General features: G+C 38.4%; 1 long non-coding RNA gene across 1 annotated transcript in view; it reads right to left on the reverse strand.

Annotated features, from left to right (window-relative positions):
* The window catches only part of LOC126419318 (uncharacterized), a 74,449-nt gene extending 54,737 nt beyond the window's left edge, over window positions 1–19,712 (reverse strand). Inside the window, exons 1-2 of the long non-coding RNA XR_007575962.1 lie at window positions 19,551–19,712; window positions 18,962–19,047 (exon numbers count right to left, since the gene is read on the reverse strand). This is a non-coding gene — a long non-coding RNA (uncharacterized LOC126419318). The remainder of the gene's footprint in view (window positions 1–18,961; window positions 19,048–19,550) is intronic.
* Between the last annotated feature and the right edge of the window lie 6,119 nt (window positions 19,713–25,831).

Below are 25,831 nucleotides of genomic sequence, written 5' to 3' on the forward strand. Positions count from 1 at the left end.
CATACCATTGTATAATCACACAAGGAGTAATGCTCAGTCCACAAAAGAAAGTAATTTAATAGAATTCTATGTAATGATTCAATCAATATTTCATAATGTAGAAAACAATTATCAATTCAACAGACTTCAGTCTTTATTGGGACAGTGATCTTTTTAGGTGGAATGATAAAGATTTCACATTAGAGTTAGTATTGTTGTACAGAAATAAAATACCCATTTCTTCCTAATGTAGTTTGTGTATCTCAATAGTAAAACCTGCCGATACTGCAACAACAATTTACTGTTGAACATCTACGAGCAGTAAAAACATAGCCACATAGTTCACAGTCCTTCAAATAAATTGAACAGTCACTGTCATTGCTTTAACACATGGCCTACTGGTGTAACACTTATTTCATTGTTAAGTTGATGCATTGTTGTCATTCTAAGCAACAAAGGTTCCTCGTCTGAAACTCGGTCGTGGACTTTCTCATGACCAAAAATTGGGCCCTTATATATCACCACAATAATAGGTACTGAAACTTCACATTGTTCGATGTTTAATTTGCAGAAATTATAATTAAAACTTAACTCATTAAATTAGTTGAATACATTGAAAAATTCCGTCTTTTTAACAGTTTCTTCTACTACAAGAGTTAGGCTGAATTATTTGTTTAAATCATGAAATTAACATATATAGTTATGCAAACAGTACTTTTGACAAAACTGTTAATTACTTTGGAATTAATTCAGGGCTGGTTTTGCTAACAGGTTTTCGAAGAGAGACGAACAGGTACTATTAGTTGTTCCTCCAAATGTTTATAATTGTTACAGAATTTATATTTGTTTATACATCAACAATAGAATTTAAGTTACAAAACAGTTACTGATTTCACCCTATAATAAAAGATACTAACTAGGAATAGTCGAAATAAATTAGAAAAATCAATTACATACATAAAATTAAGCACAAAACTAGATCTGGTGTTATATTCTTTAAAAGTGAGGGCCAACCTTCATCTTATTAAAATGCAGATTTTATTCACATATGCTAATGGTAAATGTTTAAAAGTAACAAAACTAATTTAAGGAGGCAGATGGCAGAACAAGAGGGGAATTAAAATTATCCCATTTTGCTGCTTCCTCACAGTCTGGTTTCCAAATCTCTATCTAGCCATTATATAAATAATCTGAAACCTTCAGATGTCTCCAGGTCTCATCCAGATACACAACCTTCTTTCATGATTCTTAAACCATCCATTAGCTGTGATTAAATTATGCACTGTGCAAAATTCTACCAGGTGGTTCTCTCTTTCATTCCTTTCCCCCATGACTATTAAATTTTCATCTCCGTAAACTATCTGAATAATTTCTTTCATCTCATCATACATTTTCTCAATCTCCTCCTCATCTGTGGAGCTAGTTAGCATATAAACTTTTACTACTGTTGTGGGTGTGGGCTTCTTACCTACCCTGGTGACAATGATGTGTTTACTATGCTGTTAATAGTAGCTTATCCGCATTCATATTTTTGTTATTCGTTATTAAACCTACTCCTGCATTAACCCTATTTGATTTTGTATTTATAACCCTTTATTCACAGGACCAGAAGTCCTTTTCCTCCTGCCACCAAACTTCACTAATTCCCACTGTATCTAACTTTAACCTACCCATTTCCATTTTTAAATTTTCTAACCTACCTGAAAGATTAAATGATCTGACATTCCACAAACTGATCCGTAGAACACCAGTTTCCTTCCTCTTGGTAACGACATCCTCCTGAGTGGTCCCCGCCCAGAGATCCGAATGGAGGACTATTTTACCTCCGGAATATTCTGCTCAAGAGGATGCCATCATTTATCCATACAGTAGAGCAACATGCCCTCAAGAAAAAATTATGGCTGTAGCGTCCCCTTGCTTTCAGCTGTTAGCAGTACTAGCATTTCATTTGGTGGCTTTTACAAGGCCATATCAGTCAATCATTATGACTGTTGCCCCTGCAACTACTGAAAGGACTGCTGCCCATCTTTGGGAACCGCTTACCTGTCTGGCTTCTCAACAGATGCTCCTCTGTTGTGGTTGCACCTATGGTATGGCTACCTGTATCGCTGAGGCATGCACCCGGCGACATGATCATCATCATGAATCATGATAGTGGTTAGACTGGATTGAGTAAAAAAATTGGGATTTTGTATGAGTGCTGATGACCGCGCAGTTGAGCGCCCTGCAAACCAATCATCATCACAGCTGAGGCATACAAGCCTCCCCACCAATGGCAAGGTCTGTGTTTCATGGGGGGGATTGCTTTATACCCATAACAAAATCCTAATACCCCCGTGTGACACCTGGTAACTTGCAATTTTTAAGCCTCTCTTGCTCTCTAACAAAACTGCGTTGATTCTAAGATGAGGCTTACTTTTCAATTTCTCTTTTTTCATTGTGGTGAAATGCACTTACTCTAGAAAATGTTTCCCTTTCATTATCAAAGCAATTTGTCACTTGACAGACTTTCCTGGTTACTGACATTCCACGCTGATCTGGAAATCACAACATTGCCACGGCTCCAGCTATGTTCAGTTTAAGGTTCTGCCTATGCTGTAGAACTTATGGGCAGGAGAAAGTTCGCTTTCTGCGAATAAAATTATGTAGGTAAAATAGGGGAGATCAGTGAATGACAGATTTGATGCAACACTGTGGATATTCCAACAACTCCCTCAGTTTTCCCAATACCAAAGTACAAGAGCTTGGTCCTTTGTACCTATGGTGTACATGCGTTATACAGACGATGTCAACACCATGAGCACTGCATGATTTGCAAGTAGCTTTAAGGAGGATTGAGGATTTCGGTACAGCCATATAGTGCTCCAAGTAAATGAACAAAGCACGGCCACTAATTTGTTACATTAACATGGTGATGATAATTCTTATCATGGAATATTATTCTAAGTATAGCCACCTGGTATTTTTTTATTCTGCATCTCTATAGTGTGTGAAACAAGGTACTCCAGTGGTTGGCACTGACACACTGGCCTCACATTCAGGAGGATAACAGTTAAAATCCCCATCTTGCCATCCTGATTTAGGTTTTTGTGATACCTCTAAATCATGTAAGGCAGATGCTGTGATGGTTCCTTTGAAAGGGGACTGCTGATTTCCTTCCTTAATCCAAGCTTGTGTTCCATCTCTAATGCTATCAATGCCAATGGGAAATTAATCTCTAACCTTCTTTCTTTTTTTTCCATATAGAGTGGACAGTTTGTTTCTTACTGTGGTAGTAAAGTTGGAATATTCTCAGTTAGGTCAAATGAAAGATTATTCACATGGTACAGATGTATCATTGATATCAAAGAATTTTTGTTACTTTGCTAATGATACATATTTGCAGGAAAACTAATTTGGTTATTGACTTGATCTACAATATATTTGTTTATTTATTTAAGGAACTGCATGTTGCGGTCAATTGGATGAACTTAAGTGGCATCATTCTATCACAAAATTATGTTTTTGGGATTGGTTTATGGGCAATGGAATTTCATCCAAAGTGGTTTAATATTTGTGAAGAATGTACTACTTCACTTTCAGCACTTAAAAAATGGGTGATTAAATTTAAATTTAGCCATCTGCTTTGAAGAGTATCTGCACAATAGACATCCAAAATACGCAACTACGGATAAAACATCAAGAAAGTGGACAGTATAGAACTGTGATATCATTGAGTACAAGTGGGTGAAATAGCTGATTCCATAATCATATTAGAAGAGAGTTTACCATGAAATTTACAGAAAGATTTAACCATGAGAATTCTTTGCAGAAAAGAACTGTAGCATTTCTTGAATGCTTATCAAAAGAAAATGAATTACTTAGCAGTGAGTGAACTGTTTTGAAAAGAATCCAACCAATTTTGTGTTTTGGGTATAGTGTAATATCAGAACTGAAACTACAAAGTATGCAGTGAAAGCTGTTTATCAGGCCTCCCCCTGCCCCCCCCCCCTCTCCCCCCCCCCCAAAAAAAAGGTTGATTTCATCTGCTCTGAAAGTTAAGAACAGTGTTTGCTACAGTGGAAGAATAATTTACTTTCATTTATTGCTTTCCAAGCAGGAATGACTTTTGTGTCAAACAGGATTGATGCATCACTTTAGTGAATATGGGAGTACAGAAGCTAGTAATTCTAACTGTGTGCTTGTCCCAGTAGGAAATGTCTAATGCTTTATCAGTTGATAGAAGAAGCAGTTAAGATTTTGTAGGAACATCTGGAGTAAAAATTATGATGGCTCCAAAATGTTAATTTTTATTAGAGAATTATCCAATTTTGGCTCATTTGTCCCAGAAATTTTAAACTGCCATTGACAATTTACATTCAGTTTCTGAAAGGGTATTGCAAACATAGTAAATTACTTGATTGGATCCTTCACCTCACACTAGACAGCATGTTGCTTTTAAACTTCCTGTAGGTTAAAACTGTATCCCAGACCTCGACTCAAATTTGCAACCTTTACTTTTGCAGCCAATGCAGTTACTGAATAAGGTGTGCAGACGTAACTCTCAGGTCATCCACTCAGGTTAAATTCTGTCATTGCCTCTCTCCTACTTCCCAGATTTTGCAGACACTCATGTATATATTGTGTGACTAGCATTCTTGGAAGACAAGATATTAGAGAAAACTGCATCCAGTCTTGTGTACTGGTGAACAGAAGCTGTGAGGATGGGTTGTGAAGTGTCTGGATAAGAGCACTATCTGTGAAGGACAAGGTTACAGGTTCAAGGCCCAGTATACCACTAAGTCTTGATAATCCAGAAAGTTTCATAGTAAATTACTCGATTGATCATGGTCGAGTAGTACAACAAGGATCACTTAGTGTTTGTTGGGTGTAATTAATAAAACAAACTTATTGTTAGTAAAAATGGTAATGGGAAGTCCTGGCAGAATGTAAAAATAATTGGAGCTAAGGTAACAACTCACCAAGTAAACACACACACACACACACACACACACACACACACACACACACACACCCATGTGGCTACATTGTAGCAACCGAAGAGTGTAATCAGCTTGCACATTGTAACTGTACTGTGTGGGTGGGTGGGGGAGGGAGGGGGGGGGGAGGCATGAGGCATGAGACATGTACTAGCTCAAAAAAGGGGCTACTGACCTTGTACTACCCGCCACTTTTCAACACCCAGTGACTCAAACATGTTGCCTTTCATTGATATATACATCGCCTATTATTCACCTCCATTAACGAAGACTATTTCTGAATGGAATCAAATGCAATCAAACAAATAACATCAAGCACTGATTGAATTCCTACCTCAGTGGACTTCACAATCCACAAAAAAAAAGAAAAATAATAGATCATTCTTCTTTACACTGTACTCAAACCACCACCTCAAGACCTTAGTAAATTTTGCATGATTCCATATTTAATAAGAAAAGTCTCTGATTGTAGACAGAAAGCTCAAACTCAGGAACTTTGAAACATTGATTTATGTTAATAAAATACTTTTGGGTTTCAAGCCACATCAAGTGGTTAACTGCACACGAGCTCTCAGCAGAGATCTCCTCTGCCATTGTCAAGTGGTAGACTGTTGTGTGAATGCCACTGTCGTGCTTATATAGTAGCAATGTCGCCAGTGAAATCACTGGCGCTCTGTCCTGCACCATATATGGTAATGGTTTTGTGGCATAACTGCTGCGCCCACTTCAATTCCCCAATCATGGGATCCCAGGCCATACTCAGCTGCAATGCAGCATCATTGAGGGTGTTGTCCAATATTTTGATCTCTACTGCTTTGTTTATTATGCTATCCCAAAAGCTGCTGGTCCGTTTAACAATAGATGCCACGTTAGATGTAATTCAGTGTCTGTTAAAATTAATGGATATAGCCACGAGGGCATTCATTCATACATCATTTTATGCACACAACACTGTTGAATGCTTTTTGCCTAATTGTAAAAACAGCACATCAGGTTTGGAAAAGAGCAGAATATACAGAATCACTTTTAGTTGTGGCAAATTCTACATAGGCCATTGTGGCAGGGCAATAACTGCCCACTTGTAGGAACACCATTGAACCTGGAGATGTAGAGAAGGCCACTGTACTTTTTCAGACCACCTACTAAAAGAAGGCATAGTTACCATGTTTTATGGACTGTTAGATGCTGTGGACTACAAGAGGCATCTTCATTTTTAAGCAGTTTTTCAAAAAATAACATTTTTACCAGTTTTATTATTAGATTGCAAAACCAGACTAAAAAATTCTTAGTTTATGAAACTGAACTGAACTTTAAAATCCCTGAAAATTTTCATCTGAACTTTCCTCCTCCTCCTCCTCCTCCTGTATAAGATGGTCTTCACTTCCATTGAGAGCACTATTTATGCCGCATTTCATGAAAGATTTGACAGTAATGTCTTCTCTCACTGTTGACCATGACTGTTTTATCCACTGTCACACTTGTTTGATTGTAGGTCATTTTAAACCTTTTGGCTTTTATCTATAATCCATTTGTTCCATTCCTCTCTCCTGTACACTTTAAGTAGTTTATTTATCGAGACATCAAGAGGTTGCAATTGTGAAGTCAGTCCTCCCAGAATAACAGCAAGCTCTGTAGTTTCCTGTCTCAATTACTGTTTCACAGAATTTTTCAAATGACAGTTAAACTGATCTAGCACAAGAAGAGAACTTGTCTTCAGTAAAGCACCTTTCGTTCTCTCCCACACCTCGTCAATCCATAATTTCATACAAGCCTCATCCATTCCACCTTCGTCATGTACATGAAAACAATCATTGGCTGTCAGCTTAGCATGAAAGAACAAAAGTGTAATGTATTTTTTCATGTCCACTTGTTTTTATAGTTATGGTTTCAGCACTGTTCATGGCTACAGTTCTAACACTCAACACATCAAATGTCAGAGGATTTTCGTCCCTATTCGCATTTTGGCTTAGTTCCACACTGGTTTTCTGTAGATGTTGACACCAGCCTGCCAACTGCAAATGGTTTTTTCTGTAGGTGGAGGGCTGAAATGCTGCTTGACTGCTCTGTTTCCATGTTGTTCAGCATATGCTATTACTTTCAATTTATAGCCCACATCACGTGAACACCTTTTACTTTCTTCCATTACGAAACTAGCTGCTAACAAAAAAATTGTACTGTTACCAATAACACAAATGATATTCAATTAAAATTCACTGGCACTGTCGACTGCAATGAAGCATCACAGCCTAGACAGTGTATTGGGTTTGTGATGGTGGGGTGGGAGAGAGAGAGCAAACTATTAATGAGGCTTATGGAAAGTTTAAACAATAGTGCACTGGCCATACATGTATAACTGTGCATTATATGGGGTTATGCAAAGTGAAAGTAAAGTACGGTGAAACACAAATGTGTACCTGCTAGCTACATTATTTACGGTAATCAGTGTCCAAACTACAAACCCCCATTTTTAGCTAGTGTAGCAACGCAGTACACTGACACCAAGGACAACAAATGAAGAAATAAATAAAGCAGGTGGAACTGCTACAAGATTTTAAATTGTAAGACTTTTCCAGAGATATATGTGGATTGACCATGCTTTATTGGTTATGAATGGCACATAAAAACTGACGAAACTGCAAAAAGGTAAGTAATTAAGCAGATGGGACCTGGATGAACTGAAAGAACCAAAGGTTGTAGAGGATTTCAGAGAGCATTAGGGAATGACTGACAAGAACAAGGGAAAGGAATACAATGTAAGAAAAATGGGTAGCTTTGAGAGATGAAATAGTGAAGGCAGCAGAGGATCAGCTGTGTAAAAATACGAGGGGTAGTAGAAATCGTTGGGTTACAAGATATACTGAATTTAATCAAAGAAAGGAGAAAACATAAAAATGCAATAAATGAAGCAGGCAAAAGGGAATGCAAAATCTAAGAAATGAGATCGGCATGAAGTGCAAAATGGCTGAGCAGGAATGGCTAGAGGACAAATGTAGGGAGGTAGAAGTATGTATCATTAGGGGTAAGATAGATGCTGCATACAGGAAAATAAAGAGACCTTTGGGGAAAAGAGAAGCAGCTTTGTGAATATGAAGAGTCACATGGAGAACCAGTCACAAGCAAGGAAGGGAAAAAAGAAAGAGGGAAGGAGTATATAGAATAGAGGGTCTATACAAAGGAGGTGTACTTGAGGGCAACATCATGGAAATGGCAGAGGAAGAGCATGTAGAGGAAGAGCATGTAGAGGAAGAGCATGTAGAGGAAGAGCATGTAGAGGAAGAGCATGTAGAGGAAGAGCATGTAGAGGAAGAGCATGTAGAGGAAGAGCATGTAGAGGAAGATGAGAAGGGAGATATGTTACTACATGAAGAATTTGACAAAGCACTGAAAGACTTAAGCTGGAACAAGGGCCCGGGGGTAAACATCTGTTAGAGCTACTGATAACCTTGGGAGAGCCAGTCATGACAAAACTCTTCCATCTGGTGAGAAAGATGTATGAGATAGATGAAATACCCTCAGACTTCAAGATGAATATAATAATTCCAATTCCAAAGAAATCGGGTGCTGACAGTTGTGAAAATTACTGAACTATAAGTTTAGTACGTCACGGCTGCAAAACGCTAACACAAATCCTTCACAGAAGAATGGAAAAACTGGTCGAAGCCGACCTCGGAGGGTGGGGGTGGGGGGAATTAGTTTGGATTCTGGAGAAATGTAGGAACACGCAAGGCAATACTGACCCTATGACTTCTCATAGAAGATAGGTTAAGGAAAGGCAAACCTACGTTTATGGCTTTTGTAGACTTTGAGAAGGCTTTTGACAATGTTGACTGGAATATGCTCCTTCAATTCTAAAGGTGACAGGGGTAAAATATAGGGACCAAAAGCCTATTTACAATTTTCACAGAAACTAGATGGCAGTTTTAAGAGTTGATGAGCATGAAAGCGAAGCAGTGGTTGAGAAGGGAGTGAGACAGGGTTGTAGCATATTCCCAATGTTATTAAATCTGTGTATTGAGCAAGCAGTAAAGGAAACATAACAAAAATTTGAAGTAGGAATTAAAATCCAGGGAGAAAAAACAAAAACTTTGAAATCAGTCGATGACTTAATTCTGTCAGAAACAGCACAGGATTTGGAAGAGCAATTGAACGGAATGGACAGTATCTTGAAAGGAGGATGTAATATGAACATCAACAAAAGCAAAACAAAGAAATGGAATGTAGTCCAATCAAATCAGGTGATGCTGGGGGAACTAGATCAGCAGGATATGAGACATTAAAGTAATAGATGAGTTTTGATATTTGGGAAGCAAAATGACTGACAATGGTCAAAGTATGGAGGATATGTAATGTAGACTGGCAATGACTAGAAAAGTGTTTCTGAAGACGAGAAATTTGTTAACATCGAGTATAAATTTACGTGTCAGGAAGCCCTTTCTGAAAGCACCTGTTTGGATTGTAGACATGTATGGAAGTAAAACGTGGACGATAAACAATTTAGACAGAAGAGAATAGATCTTTTGAAATGTGGTGCTACAGGAGAATGCTGAAGATTAGATGGGTAGATCACATAACTAACAAGGTGGTACTGAACAGAATTTGAGAGAAGTGGAATTTGTGGCACAACTCGACTAGAAGAAGGGATTGGCTGGTGAGGCACATTCTGAGGCATCAAGGTATCACCAATTTTTTGGAGGGAAGTGTGCAGGGTAAAAATCGTAGAGGGAGACCAAATAACAATAAACTAAGCAGATTCATGAGGATGTAGGTTGCAGTAGTTACTTGGAGATGAAGAGGCTTGCACAGGATAGAGCAGCACGGAGAGCTGCCTCAAACCAGTCTTTGGACTGAAGATCTCAACAACTACAACATAAAGTGGTGAGGGCAACTGTTTTCTGAATGGATGGCATATGCTAAATCTTAGTGGTCATTTCAATAGCCAATGAGTCACAGATAACTGAACGATGTGCCTTTGTTTACAATTGTTTACAACACCTTTATTTTGTGCGTGGCTCATGGTCTTGCGGTAGCGTTCTCGCTTCCCGCATACGGGGTCCCGGGTTCGATTTCCAACGGGGCCAGGGATTTTCTCTGCCTCGAGATGACTGGGTGTTGTGTGTTTTTCATCATCATTTCATCCTCATTCACTCTCAAGTCGCTGTAGTGGCATTAAAGAACTTATGGAGCGGCAGCTGAACCGCCCCGCGAGGGGTCTCCCGGCCACTAATGCCGTACACTCACTATTATAATTACCTTTATTTTAAAGATGTTTGGTACCACAGACCTCCATGAATATTTCAAATTCATTGTAAGTTTGCTGATGGAATGTCATCCCATTGTGCCTCTACATTAAAAAGGTGGTTATAGGACTTCCAAGTAACAGGAACTATGAGACTTTGAACCATTTGGGGAAGTGACTCTGCCACAGAACACAAAAAAACCAGATGAGTTTCACACCTAGGCTAGCCCTGCCCTTTTTACAGCTTAACATGCTTCCTCTTTGAGCAAATCAAACAGGACAGTTTGCCAAGTTTTACATTTAGCTCCCACTTGCACCAGTTTAAGGAAAGTGGCTTACTATTAGGAGAAACAATGTTGCAAACCTTGGGAGTCATAACTCAAGAAATTAGAGTGATTCTGCATGTTGGATTTTCAAGGCGCATAGACAAGTTTTCTACCCACAAGTCTGCATAACAACTGTTTCTGCCCAGATTCCACTTTTTCAAACCTTAATAGTTGTATTCACCCAATTGTAAGATGAGGGTTTTCCCAATCTTGCCATTCGAAAAACACAGGGTCATCTTACATTCACAAATTAATCTATTGTTGCTGGGGTCAAAGTTTTTATGTTATACAACCAGTAAATATTGGGGTTGTCTTACATTTTCAGATGAAGGTTAGGTGATGAAATCACTTCCATGTTTATTTTGCAGTATGCAGAAGGTGTGGAGGGGCTGAGAACTATTACAAATGAGGGGAGGTCGAGGGGGGGGGGGGGGGACAGGAATGTATACAGCATACCTTGTTTGTCTGAATCCATTTCCACTCAGATTTGTAGTGGCTTTGAAATTTGATAAATATTCAACAGCAGCATATATTTCAGCAAGAAATGGTGGAAACGTAAATAAGGCCCACTTGCATACTTAACATGTTTCTTCCAGAAATGTTGTCAATGCTAATCATGGGTTATAACAGGAACAAAAGAGTGTGTCAGCTGTTAGTTTCACACAGCCAATGAGAGAGCAATGGGCAGATATGCTCGACAGCAAAACGCTAAGGCATATTACCATATTCTCATGTCAATATGGATGCAAAGTCCGCTATGTGTTGGAGAAAAAACAGCTGTGTTCTCAGGTCACACTTCAGAGATAACATATTTGGATTGACAATTAAGTATTTGTGACAATTACAAATTTTACTGATTTCTGTTTTACTTGCAGCAATCTACACTGCACTATTAGGTCCCACCCTAACCTCCACACAACACAGAACATTCTAAAGGAACAGCCAACATACTTGTGACAACCAAGATTACAAATTGCACTGGGCTTGATGTATAGAAATATGATGCCTCTTTTCTTGCCTCTCATTGGTTTGATGAAACTAACATCCCAGGTAATAACCACAAGAGCTAAAAGATCAAAAATAATCATTTTTTTTTTTGAAATACCAGTTCTGGGTGACTTTTGCATAACTCTCCTTATTTCTTAAACCTCACCAGTCCTTTTCCTCCCCCTCCTCTCTACTTTCCCCTTCAAACCTTCTGCCATTAGGAGGAGCAATTGGATCCAAAGCTTCCACATTGCCTTGAAATTTTGCGTGTGTTTCCTCCAGCCACCGCTTGGCGAGAATATTTTTTATATATCTAATTATATTATATTCTCATATAATGATACCAGAGATAATGATTAAAAATAGTGATAACACAATAACTTGCTCAGATAGAAAAAAAGGTGAACACAAAAATTAACATAAAATATTTCTTTTTGTTTATTTTATTTCACTTTCTATTATGAAAGTGTTGACAATCAAAAAATAGTAGAAGTCTAGAATAAGTATAATATTAAACTTTTTTGGCAAATACTGTATGTCAGTGAAATTGATTGTAATTCGGATTAGTCAGAACATGTTAAATATAATATTTTGTCAAGGAGACTCTTTGAAAAGAAAGGAGTTTGGAGGGGGGGGGGGGGGGGGAGATTGTCTTATACTTGGATAAATATGGTACATACTTTTTCTTGTGGTTTATGTTTCATAAATGGCATAATATATGTAAGCTTCAGAAAAAAATAAAAACTGGACTTCATTCAACAACTTTTTGACCTTACTTCTTCACATCAGACACTGCATAATACCAAATACAATTAAAGGACAAAGAACCACAGGCCAATTACTGATTTTGTATCATAGTATCCTAAACACAGATGCACCACCATGTTTCTGGTATAACATACGCAGTCTCTGCAGATCAGGGGAACTCAAACTTTTATTCTGGTGGAACACACTGAGAATCCCGGTACTTTGATGGAATGTCTTGTTTATTTTGAAGGTTAATAAAATATTTTTTTCTGGAAGTTGTGGACAGGCACCAGACAAATGAGTGTGTTGCCACACAGAGGTGGAACCATTAGGATATTGCCTGGCATGACATGGATTAGTGCACGCCTCAGAGTGAGGAACTGTATAAAATTAAGTTGGTTTTTTTCTTTGTTTTTGTTTTTTTTTGTTAAAGGCTATCTGAGATACTATAATATATTAATGGGGCAAGTGAAATTGATATCAAACATTTTGTAGGTATGTTAATGAGTGTTAATCCTGATTCAACTACACTAACGGAGACAAATCTGTAAGAATACTGAACCAGCAAATACCATCTGTGGACATCAGCTGCTTGTCGAAATCCAATATGAGTAAAATATGCATCATATCAAGAATAGTTATTCTTATGGCATCACAATCCTAGGCTTCAGCAAATTGCAATCAATCTCACATTTCAACTTAACCTACATCTTCAGCTACAACATATGATTGTATTAAGGAAAAGTTCTGGCAGAACTTAAACACTTTAGGAGCAAAGGAGGCACCCCATCTCATGTGACACACACTTTTCTAACACAATGAGAATGTTGATTGTAGCACACATCCTAAGAAATAACTGATTCATATAAACTGTGCTCTGAGTTTGGAGGGAAAAATAAAAAAAATAAGGAGAATCAAATCATAAAACTGAGAAATAAGAAAAGGTTTTGTCAAAAAAACCTACTTGTAATTTTGTCACATAACATGTTTAAAACTTCCATTGGTTAGTAATACAAGGAACGATGAGTTCTACAATGAGGACAGTCCGCACTCTAGTGAAGTAACACAATAAAACAGAACTGCTTTTTAACAGCTCTGCCAGCAGATCCTATTCCTTTGTCTATTAAGGCAGGAACTGTGTATTACCTGGACAAGTAACACCTTAGAGGAGCAATATATGAGAAACACAGAAAACAGTTGCTGGACCCTTACAACTGGAGCCTATGAGGCACTTTTATTTTAAAGAGATGTAAATTAAGTAAATGAATCAGCTGTCCTGAGTGTTACAATTTCTTTGTTAGCATGTAAAACCAATTGCTTTGTTACCATGTAAAACAATCCCTATCTGGCAAATAATCTGTCCGCTGACTGGAGATATCAGACTCCTTTTCATTCTACAGGTAGTTTGTTTTCCAGATTACATGATGTTAAAAAAGGGGCATGGGGGAAGCTACAAAAAGTAACAGACAGGTAGCTAAAGAAAATATTAGTTGATTACGAAAAACAGATTAAATGCAAGGTAGCCTTTACTGTGGAATGATATCAATATAAAATTCTGAAGTATTCATTGTTAAGACTGTTCTGTAGGAAAAGTTAACACAAGAAATGCTATAAAACAATCAATAATAGAGTTGTGACTCTTCAAGCTTTCCCGGCAGATGTGTTGTAAATAGTCTTCATGGGTTTGCAGCCAGATCATGCTGTGCAAATTCCACAGTATTTCCTTGGAACAATTGTACGACATCTTCAGGTAGTTGAATCTTGCTTGTGGCTAGGTACGACTGACGGTATCTGCACACCAACACCCCATTTTTAGAACAAGCGCGCAAAAAATTGATCTAAAAGTGGGGCGTCGGTGTGCGGATACAGTCAGTCGTACCTAGCGACGAGCAAGGTTCAACCACCTGAAGATGTCCGATAGCTGCTCCTAGGAAATATTGTGGAATTTGCACAATGTGATCCGACAGCTAACCCATGAAGACTATTTACAAAAATAAAGTTGTCAAGTTGTAGTACTTATACACCTACATCTAGACTTTGCAAACTACCATCAGGTGCATGGCAGAGGGGATGTCCCATTGTAACAGTTATTAGGTTTCTTCCCGTTCCATTAATATATGGAGTGTGGAAAGAATGATTGTTTGAATAACTGTGTGTGTGTGTGTGTGTGTGTGTGTGTGTGTGTGTGTGTGTGTGCAGTAATTATTCTAATCTTATATTCACGATCCCTATGTGAGCAATATGTACAGGTTATTGTGTGTATTGAACCAGGGACCTACAAACAACAGAGAGGCTTGGTCCCGCCTTAGCCCTCAGTAGTTCACAAGCCCACAACAGACCACAGCAGTCCACCTGCCCCACCGCCACCCCACACCGAACCCAGGGTTGATGTGCAGTTCGGCCCCAAGTTGATGCCCCAGGAACATCTCATACCAGACCAGTGTAACCCCAAATGTTTGCATGGTAGAGTAATTATATTGTATGCATATGTGGAGACAGTGTTTGTGTAGAAATCGCCTACATAGTGTAACTGAGGTGGAATAAGGGGAACCAGCCTGCATTCGCCAAGGCAGATGGAAAACCGCCTTAAAAACCATCCACAGGCTGGCTGGCACGCGGACCTTGACATGGGCGGATTCGTGCCGGGGACCAGCACGTCTTCCCACTCGAGAAACAGCGCTTTAGACCACGCAGCTAGCTGGGCAGGCTTACAGGGATATAGTATATTCCTGGAGTCATAATTTAAAGCCGATTCTTGAAACTTGGCAACAGATATTCTCGGGATAGTTTATGTCTATCTTAGAGTCTTCTGAATCATTTCCTTCAATATCTGTCACATTCTCCCACAGATCAAACAAACTGGTGACCATTCATGTTGCTCTTTTCTGTACACATTCAGTATCCTCTGTTAGCCCTATCTGGTATGTGTCCCACTGATTATAGACTGATTGCACTTCCCCAGCATTCTACCAATAAACCGAAGTCTACCACCTGCTTTACCCACGACTGAACCTATGTGATCATTCCATTCCATATCCCTACAAAGTGTTACACCCAGGTATTTGTATGAGGTGGCCAATTCCAACAGCGACTCCTTGATATTACAGTCATGGGATACTACATTATTTTCATTTTTTTGATTTGCAAAATTTTACATTTCCGAACATTTAAAACAAGTTGCCAGTCTCTGCACCATGTTGAAATGTTATTAAGATCTGACTTAATATTTATGCAGCTTCTCTCAGAGTACTTCATTATACAAAACTATCATCTGCAAAAAGCCTGATTTTACTATTAACATTGTCTGGAAGGTCATTTATATACAAGATGAGCAGCAGAGGTCCCTACACACTTCCCTGAGGCACACCTGAAGTTACTTCTACATCTGACAACTCTCCATCCAAGATAACATGTTGTCCCCTCCCTACCAAAAAGTCCTCAATCCAGTCACAAATTTCACTTGATACCTAATATGACTGTACTTTTGACAATAAGTGTAGGTGTGGTACTGAGTGAAATGCTTTTTGGAAATCAAGAAACACTGGATCTACCTGGCTGCCTTGCTCCAACGCTTTCAGTATGCCATGTGAGAAAAGTGCCAGTTGGGTTTCACATTATTGATGTTTTTAGAATTCATGCTGGTTGCATTGAGGAGGTCATTCTGTTCAAGGTAGCTCATTATGTTTGAGCTCAGAATATATTAGATGGTAATTTTGTGGATCACTTCTACCGACCTTCATGTAGATGGGCAAAACCTGCAATTTTTTCCGAGAACTGGGCATAATTATTTTTTGGACGGTTTTATGATAAATTATACTTAGAAGAGGGGCTAACTCAGCCCACAATTCAGTATAGACTCTGATAGGCATTCCATTGGCCCAAAAGCTTTGTTCAGTTTCAACGATTTCAGCTGTTTCTCAACACAACTGACACTAATACTTACTTCAAATCTTTTCAGTGGTACAAGGATTAAATTGGGCCAATTCTCCAAGGTTTTCCTTCATAAAGGAACATTTGAAAATGGAGTTAAGCATTTCAGTTTTTGCTTTGCTACCCTCAGTTTCAGTTCCTGTCTAATATACTTGGGACTGGACTACCTTTGGTGATACTAATAGACTTTACATACGATCAGAATTTCTGTGGGTTTTGTAAAAAATCATTTGACAATATTCTGCTAGGTAGTCATTGAAGACATTACATTGCTCTCTTAGCAGCTAAACACATTTCACTCAGCACCTACATTTTGTTTTACACCTATTATGCCATAATATCTGTTTCTTTACTGTATGGTGACTATTTACCGTGGTGAATCCCTCCCATTATTAACTGTTCTACTGGGTACAAATTTATCCAATGCATTGTCAACTATTCTTTTAAACTTGAGTCCTAATTCTACATGCTCCTGCCCTGTACTTAACGTTTCAAGTACTTCATAGAGGTATGATACTACTGATTTTTTAAACCTAGTTTACTGGAATATTATATCTTTCTGTTTGTTCTAGTTGTTCTTTATACTTTGATAATCTTTGTTGCCACAGCTATGTCATGGACAGATATCAGTTTCGATGTGGACATCTTTGAGGTCAGGTCTAGTTGTTGCCATTAGATCCAATATATTTTCATCAAGAATGGGGTTCCTAACTTTCTGTTCGAAATAGTTTTCAGAAAAGACAGTTAGTAGCGTTCCACAGGATGTCTCATCCCATGCACTACGAACAAAACTGTAATATTCCCAACTAATTGGGAGTGATTAATGTTTCCAACATCTGTTACAGTATGGTTGGGGAACTTTTGTACAAGTGAACTGAGGTTTCCTCTAAGCCTTCGGTTACACCAGGAGATGGGTCTGGTGGGTCATAGAAGGATCAAATTATTATTTTATGCCTACCTCTGATACTGAGTCTTGCCCGAACAACCTCACATGGAACTTCAATTTCTACCTTGGTGGATTTGAGTTTCCTGACTACTGCAACAAATACACCACCACCATTTCCCACTTGCCTATCCTTTCTATACAGACTCAAATTTCCCCCCCCCCCCCCCAAAAAAAACCTCACTGCTATAAATTTCAGGTTCCAATCAGCTTTCTGTACCTAGTATTGTGTGATTCACTGCTGTTCAGGAGTGCTTCAAACTCTGGCACTTTGGTGGGAATGCTTCAGCAGTTAACCATTAGGATTTTAATACTCTCACCTGTGGGAGGGTGGGACCTAATAGCGCAGTGTAGATTGCTGCAAGTAAAACAGAAATCAGTAAACTTTATAATTGTCACAAATACTTAGTTGTCAATCCAAATATGTTGTTATCTCTTAAGTGTGACCTGAGAACATAGCTGTTTTTCTCCAACACATAGCGGAGTTTGCATTTATATTGACATGAGAATGTGGCAATATGCCTTCGTTTTTTGCAGGCATTTCTACAGTTCTCAGTCCTGTGACAAGTCCAAGAAGTCACAGCCTACCTTGGTACAGAACCTTCTAAGTCTCTTGTTCAGTCCTTCCCACAACTCAGGGCCATGTTCAGTTCTGGGGACAATGCTACAAATTGTGAGCTTCATTGAAACTCTATCCACAAGGAAGGTCTTCTCAATCTTCTCTGCTAGTCGCAGGAATGACCCAAGTATGACCTCAGAGCCCAGATGACCAGGCATCATTTGTTCCAGCTTGTGCTACAATCTGTAGTTGGTTGCATCCTGTTAGAGCAATTTTCACAACATAAAACTATTTTTTGTGGTGCCAATTACAGTTACAGCTAACATACAGTGCCAACTAAATACAGTGCTAGACCACTATTAAGTGAAAAAGGGATACAACACTTTGAATATTGTGACATAGAAAGTGAAAGAATTAATGAACAAATTAATTAACATTCTAGAGGAGAATAAAAATGGACCAAAAAATGCTACAAAACAACTGGCTGCCACAAATTGGCTATAGGAGTATGGAAACAAAACATGGATACCATGGGTAAAAAAAAAAAAAAAGCTTTGACAGTCCTGCCCCTGAAATAAGTTTTCTTTGAGCGGTTTAAGGGATTTTCTCCAGATAACAAAGAATAAAGAGACATGCAAAGCAAAAAAAAAAAAAAAATTTATGAGTATGTCGTAATATGTCAAGAGTGAGGGCAGAATGTATTGGTGCGACAAGCGAATTCATGTTGCTGAGCTGGTTCCCTGCTAAAGCACCTAGTGACAGAAGAGAACTTAGTGGACCATGGAAATTATGAGTACCAAAACAGATTATTCAGCAAAAACAGTGAATGAAAATGAGTTATTAATGTGCAGTTTTGAAACAAACAGTTAACTCTGTTTCAGAAAGAAATGGGTTCAAACTTTCATTGGCAATCCGAATATAACTTCTCCATTGTTCCTTTGAAAAGAACTCAATATATTTAGTTCCCCTTCCATGTCCTATTCGAGCTTGTGCTCCACCTCTAATGATTTAATCAGTTAAAAAGTTAGTTCTATCTTTCAAACAATAAAAAGTTTTTGCATTACACACTCAAGATACTGCACCGTTGAAAAGTCCGCTTATGTTTAACCTAAATGCGTCCATGGTATATGGAGATGGGTCGGGATCTGCAAACGTCTTATGAATTTTAAAATCGACACAATTTTTTGCTTCAGTCACGGGATTGCTACGGCCAATTGTGTAGTTCATATAAAGTTCTTCTGAATAAGAAGTTCTCGAGCAGCGTTTAAAACTTACCTAATAACATTACGAAGCGTTGCGGCACTGAAAGCAACCACAAATACGCCTATGTTTACGCAACATTGGCTTCAAAGTCTTCTTTTCTGAAACAAACAAAAGTTAGGTACGATTTCGGTGATGGGTAGGGTAGGTGAATAGCAAGCGTATAAACAATACAATTATCCCAATCACTGAATGATGAATTACACTGGCTGTTTCACATACGATATGGTCAGACTTGGCAAAATTCGGAACCCCCCCACCCTCCCCATGCAAAACGTACTGGGCCGTTATATCTCAGTACAGTTTCAATTTTCTGGGTGTTCGTTGCCTCTAGTATAACCCAATATACCCGAGAATCCACTATATTCATACAGAGGACAAAAAAATATGTTTTGAAGTGGCGTTAAGGAATAATAGGTAGGTTTCAGTTGTTGAAAGTACACATTGAGATCAAATGCAGCATACGTTCACGCCCACGCGGCTGTCAGACTGTCACACTGTCACTCAATCACAGCTACAGCTGATATTTCCCGTGTAAAAAGAAAAAGCGCAACGCGCAAGTTTCAAATTTATATGTCAATTACATGTTAAGTTTTTTGGTTACCTTTCTAAGCGGCTCAAAACTATAATCACAACCATCACTATCATAAACACAAGTCCCAGAAACGTTACTAAGTAACTAACCATGTATATTAATTTGGGACCAATACGCATTTCCTAACAAACAAAATCAATGTTTAACCGCATATCCTGTGACGTCTCTGCTTTTCGTTAATCGCAAACTCTGAACTGAAACAACCTCCTGTCGCTGAATGGCGCGGCAAATGAAAATTCGTTTTTGTATGAGTTTCGCACTACCTTAGAAATGGCGATGTAAGTTAATTTACAAATTATATATAATGCAGTACATGATCCTTTAAATTTAGTTTCAGTATTACACATTCGTACTGCATATTCTACACTGACCTGTTATTGGATGATATATACAGTATTGTACCGCTGTCGAAATTAGTTTTTACTCGGCACGCCGACAACTAACTGATTTAATTTGGGCTGAAAAAGAAAAGTCATTCAGTCATATGCATAATATAATAGGTCGGTGATGTAACTTCTGATTTTTTTGGAGTGATGATAATTACATATCATAACATTACTCGTACTTCAACGATCCCGTGCAGAGAAGCCTCTGGAACGTGAAACGAAGTATCAGAAGTGAATGATGCATACTCCAGTGAAAAAAAACCCTAAGCGAATTAGAAATACTGTTATATTACGACGTTATTAACTATATTATAATCTAATGTATTGAGTTAAGAGTCCGTGTGAACATACTCTTCGATGGAGTAGGAGTCGACCAATAAAACGAACTTTAACTCAGTTTTCAACTCCACCACATTGTCATACCTAATTTAATACACTCTGGCAATTTCTAGCAAGTTGCTGAACATAAGTGTAATGGTACCTATGATCTGACTTTTTCATGTATCAAAGTTTAAACAATTAAAGTCATATTCACATTTGTCATTATATTTTGTGAAGAAAGAAATATCGTTATCGAACAACACATTAATCAATACATGTATAGCGAAACAGTTGCCAATGTACCTAAGTTTTTGAGAAGTCTGTGAATAATGTTGTACAACTAATACCAGACATAATTTTTAATTCTTCATTAAAAAATTATTCTTGTAAATTGAGTATTCCGAAAAGAAAAAGATTTCATAGCATACTTGTGCTTGTGAGAGGTAAATTGAATCAAAAACTGTTTTCTACGTTTTAAACCATGTGAGGTTGTAACCTTTTCTACTTTAAATGTTAAGAGTTAAAGTGATTCATCAATTTTAGTGTGCGGCGTTTGCACTTAAGATTGTGATCCATCTGTAATCGCCGAAACTGAATGCTATCTTCTACTTAAATTTCAGTACTTGAATGAACTATGTACACAATGTCTGGAGTTATATGATAAGTATTGAAATAGTTTCTTGATCCTGTGAATATATATACAACATCTGGCTTTATATAATAAGTACTGAAATATTCTTTTTTGCCCTGTGAATGTATCATTTGCAAAAGAGGACAGTATTTCTGTCTTACAAAACAAAGGACCCAAAATAGAACTCTGTAGCATACACTGTCTGGTTGAATTGAAAATGTTTTCTGGATACCAGTTTCTTGGATGTAAGAATAGATGAAAGGCAGATCTTGTGGACAGGATGCATATTTCACCATTTAGAATATCAGATCCCTCAGTTTTCCATTGATTAATTATCTTTTTGGATGAGTGCATTATATTGTACAAGGCAACTGCTTTTCTCTGTTACAAACACCCAAGACACATTTTCATGGACCAGGACTTCATTTTTACAGCAAGTGACTTTCCCTGAAATGAAAGGTCAATAGCTGCAGTCACCAGCCTTGTTCATGGTTTACAGGAAGTTTTCCAAATATTCCTAATTGGTAACTCACAGTGATACATATCACTCTTGCTGACAGTTGATTGAAAAGATCCTAGGTGTAGAACAATCTGATATGTACATCTGCTTGCCTTACCCATATGAGTGTGGAATGTAAGATATGGGGCAGTTATGGTTTTTGATCTGATTTAAATTAGTTGGCAGCAAATGTTTCAGGTTGTCCAACATACTCACCTTCTGATAAATTAATTAAACTTCACAACACTTAAAGGTCATGATTAAATTAAAAACAAGTTGCTGTCAATCTAAATAAATTTTAGAAGGTGGACACTGCTTTTGTGGTGTAAATCTCCCATGTTGCAGAAATTGTTCATTGTGGTGCTGAATCTATTTCAAGATAGTCCTGAGAACTAAGTGTGAGGATCTGGTGTTTTAAATAAAATCAACCCCAGAAAATCTTCATTTGACAGTCATATATTTTCTCAAATGATGTAGTTACACAATCCTTCCATCAACAAACAACAAAACAGCATGAAGTTTTTCTTTTTGTTTAATATGTAACGTTGCTTATAGAATTTGTTGACAGTACTTTCTGTTTTGATCCCATTGTTTACAAATAGATTTATCGAATTTCAGTTAGAGTTTCATTACAAAATATTCTGTCAACAAAATTTTGAAATAAACAAATGTTCACTTAGAATGAAGTACTGGTTTTTAAGTTTTGAGTGATGAAATGCATTTAAGAATACTTGACACAAAATTACAGATTTATTATTAATCACTGTATAAACATCTGTGCTAAAATAAATTAGAGAACTTTACAGACTACTTACTGAATAAGATTATAAGCTCCACATTTTACACAAAAACTTTTATTTATATCCGAAATTTCTAGAAGGTGTAATTACAAAATTAATTACAGGCAATCTGAGTGTGCCATCTTTGATAATATGATTCCCTAAGATCCTGTTTGAGTTTAATTACATCTGATGTCTGAAATATTTCGAATTGTTAATTTTGCATTACACAAAACAATCGAAGTTTAGTCATCACTTTTTAATTAGTTACCAGCTGGACTTTGATGCTAACATTATCATGACATTTTCATGCATTGTTTCCAAAAGTTACGTAATTAGTTTTCCCATAATCATTATCAAATTAGTGATTCTGAAATAATGCATTACTGTTAATTACAGATTCTAGCCGATTACGTTTACCTTGCAGGCTGGTAAGCTAATTACTCATACTACATAATGTATGCATTAGCATCTAATCATAAATTATAAAGCAAAAGTTTCATTATATACTGTGTTGTTATGTGTAAAGTGGATGAGGTGATATTCTGAAAAGCTACTACCTTGGGCAGTATTGAACAGTTCATAAAGTGTCCCTCCGCAAGTCCTATTACAACTGGAAATAGTATTTACAGTATGTTCTTATACCTGCAAGTGCTATTTTACATCACTGCTGTTTAGGAAACATCTGGTGCCACAGTGCATGTTATGAAGTCAACTCATTTCATTTTAACAATGTATTAATAAAGGAAAGTTTTGGGTGTAGTCCATATACGTAAATTTAAACCTGAAAAATACTACACCACTGAAACTGTGCATTAGTGGAGGATCCAAAAGGAAATGGTATGCTGAGGAGCCAAAACATTATAACCATTGCACACTCTGAGGTTGAATGCCACCTGGTGGCATTGCAAGGAAATTATATAAGTGGAGCAGAGACGAATGGGAAATCATTCTACGGACGATACAGGTTGCAAATGAGGATATTCCACTGACATAAACGACTCTAACAAATGACAGATTCTTATAGCCTGGCACCTGGGAATGAGCAGTTCAGAAATAGCAAAGGCGGTCGTCTGTTGACAGGCTACTGATGTGAGCATGTATGAAGATTGGTTGAAGAATGATGAAACCACGAGTAGGCCACAGGGTACTGGACGTCCATACCTCATCACAGAACATGGAGGCCGGAGGCTTACCTATTCTGCAAAGCAGGATAGGTGGCGATTTGTGTCAGATCTGATGACAAAGTTTTAGGCCATTTACCATCAGTAGAATTTTGTTTCCCAGCAAAGCAGTAAATCGGAAAGGTCTTATTCGAACACCTGCCAGATAGTAGAATGTGAGTGGACGCTCCAGGTTGTGATAGTAGGGCGAGAGGCTCCTCTTGTAGATTTGGCACCAGCAGAGGTCACCAGAGTAAACAATTGCTCTGGATGGACTCTTTGTTGGGCAAATCCTTATAAAGCCATGAGCACAGAGGAACAACACAATCCTGTCTGAAGGAAAGTTCAATAGGCTTCCTCCTCCTCAACCAGAAATCCATCGTGACATTTACCTATACACCAGTTATAGCCCCAGAACTAATTTATATGCTTTCTGTAGATCGAGGATCCAATACCTCTCCCAGCCTCTGGGCCCCCCATGTTCCTTCCTTTTCCACCATTCACTTATACATCACACTCCCCAGAGAAAGGTCATCTGATACTCCCAGCCTCCCACCCCCTCCTTTTTCCTACACTATCTTTCTACCGATGCACTACCGAGTGTTTACCTCAATTTGCCAGAAGCAGATTTGTCCTTATCATTTAAACACCATCCACACATTAGCTGTCTGTATTTAATAATACATTATCAAAAAAACCTAATTTTAAATATATTTTACACTATTAATTTACCCTCTTCATTGCAAAAAGCTAATATGTTTTGGCTGAAGGGCAACACCACCATACGAAGTGATGATGATCAACAAAGAAAAAAAAAAAAGAGACTGAAACCAGTTTGCATACATGTAAGAGGCCTACAGGCTGCGCCATTTTAACACTGTGGCGAAAACGTTTCCTCATTTAAAGATTTCTATTTTTATACAATTTGGGCACTCTGTACTTCATTCACGGTGACGCACACCCCATGAAAATAAGTACCCTGTTTTGTGTTGTTATGATACAAATTGGTAGTGTATCGCAGCAGCACTTGTTGCTAATCTGTACAGCATAAACCGAAAGAAGAGTGCTAACTGCAGCACTGTTGCCAGCTTTCAACAACCAAGTGCAAAAGACTGCTGCCGATACAGGAGTTACATGACTGACAATAGTCATCTACAAAGCTGCGAAAACACTGAGGCATTGCCGTAGAGTTGCGTTACATGACTGGTCATGATTGACTCACGAGGCTGCTGCAACAAGCCCTCATTCTCTGTCAGGGTGCTTCTTTCGCCACACAGATTATAGGACAGGTAGTTTTAAGTTACAGTTATCACCTCGAAAAAATTAAGGTGCGGGTACGATTTCTGGTGGTATCTTTCGGTGCATCGACGTATTCACCCATCAGTGCGGCACGTTTTTCCCAAAAATAGATGACTTGAAGGAACTTCAGTTGTAGAAGGCTGCATTTTGGTTTTTCAGGAAACATTTCACGTCAACAGTCGCCTCGTCATCATTCTCGAAAAGCATGGACCGCAACTATTTCTTTATCTGAGAAAAGAAGAAGAAATCACTGTGTGCCTTATCAGGAGAATGCAAGGGAGTTAGGCAAAACTTGATAGCCGAATGAAATAGCATGTTATTACATTTGCCAAGTGCAACATATGCTCTTTATTACACACTAAGGGTGAATGAACAATTATCATGATAGTTCACAAAATAATTCTGCACCATAATATTACTGACACATATGAAGTCAAGAATCCAAGTAATCCATCGTTGCTCAAGTCTGTCAGCCTCTGTCTAGTCTGTAAAGACATGAGTCTAGCCGATGAGCTTGACGCTGTTAAGTAAGCCACTGTTGGCAATACGCTGACCCAGCATTGCGCCCGACATTCACCAAGCATAGTCGTCCACATGCTGAGACGATTACTGAAGTCAGGAGAAACCTTGTCACATGGCCTATGTCACTTCTGCAGCTGTAACTCCAGAACACCTTTTGGCACAAATAAATACTGGGTGTCCATGCATGAAATCAGCGAGTCATCGAATCGGTATCTGTCACAGTGAGATGCAGGTAAGGGCTTCATATGCACTTGCATCCGCTACCTCAAGCTAGGCCACCATGTCAACCAGTCTCGCCTACAGCTGAGCCGAGCAAGCCCCTCACACTGGCTAGTTGGACCAAACACAGTCGCTACAGCCTGCAGGAATGCTACACTAGCTTCAGCTATTGGTCTCTGGCGCTAAGTGCGTTGTCAGCATGCTGAGAACTAGTCGTGTGCATAACCATCAAGGGCGCCACCTCTACTGCACCAGTATGAAGACTTCGTGTGCCGACATCAGGCTGCACCACCGGACGAGAACACTCACCTGTAACTGTTCCAGCTAGTTGGAACAGTAAAGAGTTTACATGCACGCCATTTGTGTTGGTACAGACTTCTTTGACAGTCTCCTACAGTTCTCACCAACCCATCAAACTCACGGTGCCCAAGTTGGAGAGCTGAACGTCACCGTGACTCCTAGAAGAGCAAC

Source organism: Schistocerca serialis, chromosome 9 (genome assembly GCF_023864345.2).
Source record: "Schistocerca serialis cubense isolate TAMUIC-IGC-003099 chromosome 9, iqSchSeri2.2, whole genome shotgun sequence".
NCBI classification, from domain to species: Eukaryota; Metazoa; Arthropoda; class Insecta; order Orthoptera; family Acrididae; genus Schistocerca; species Schistocerca serialis.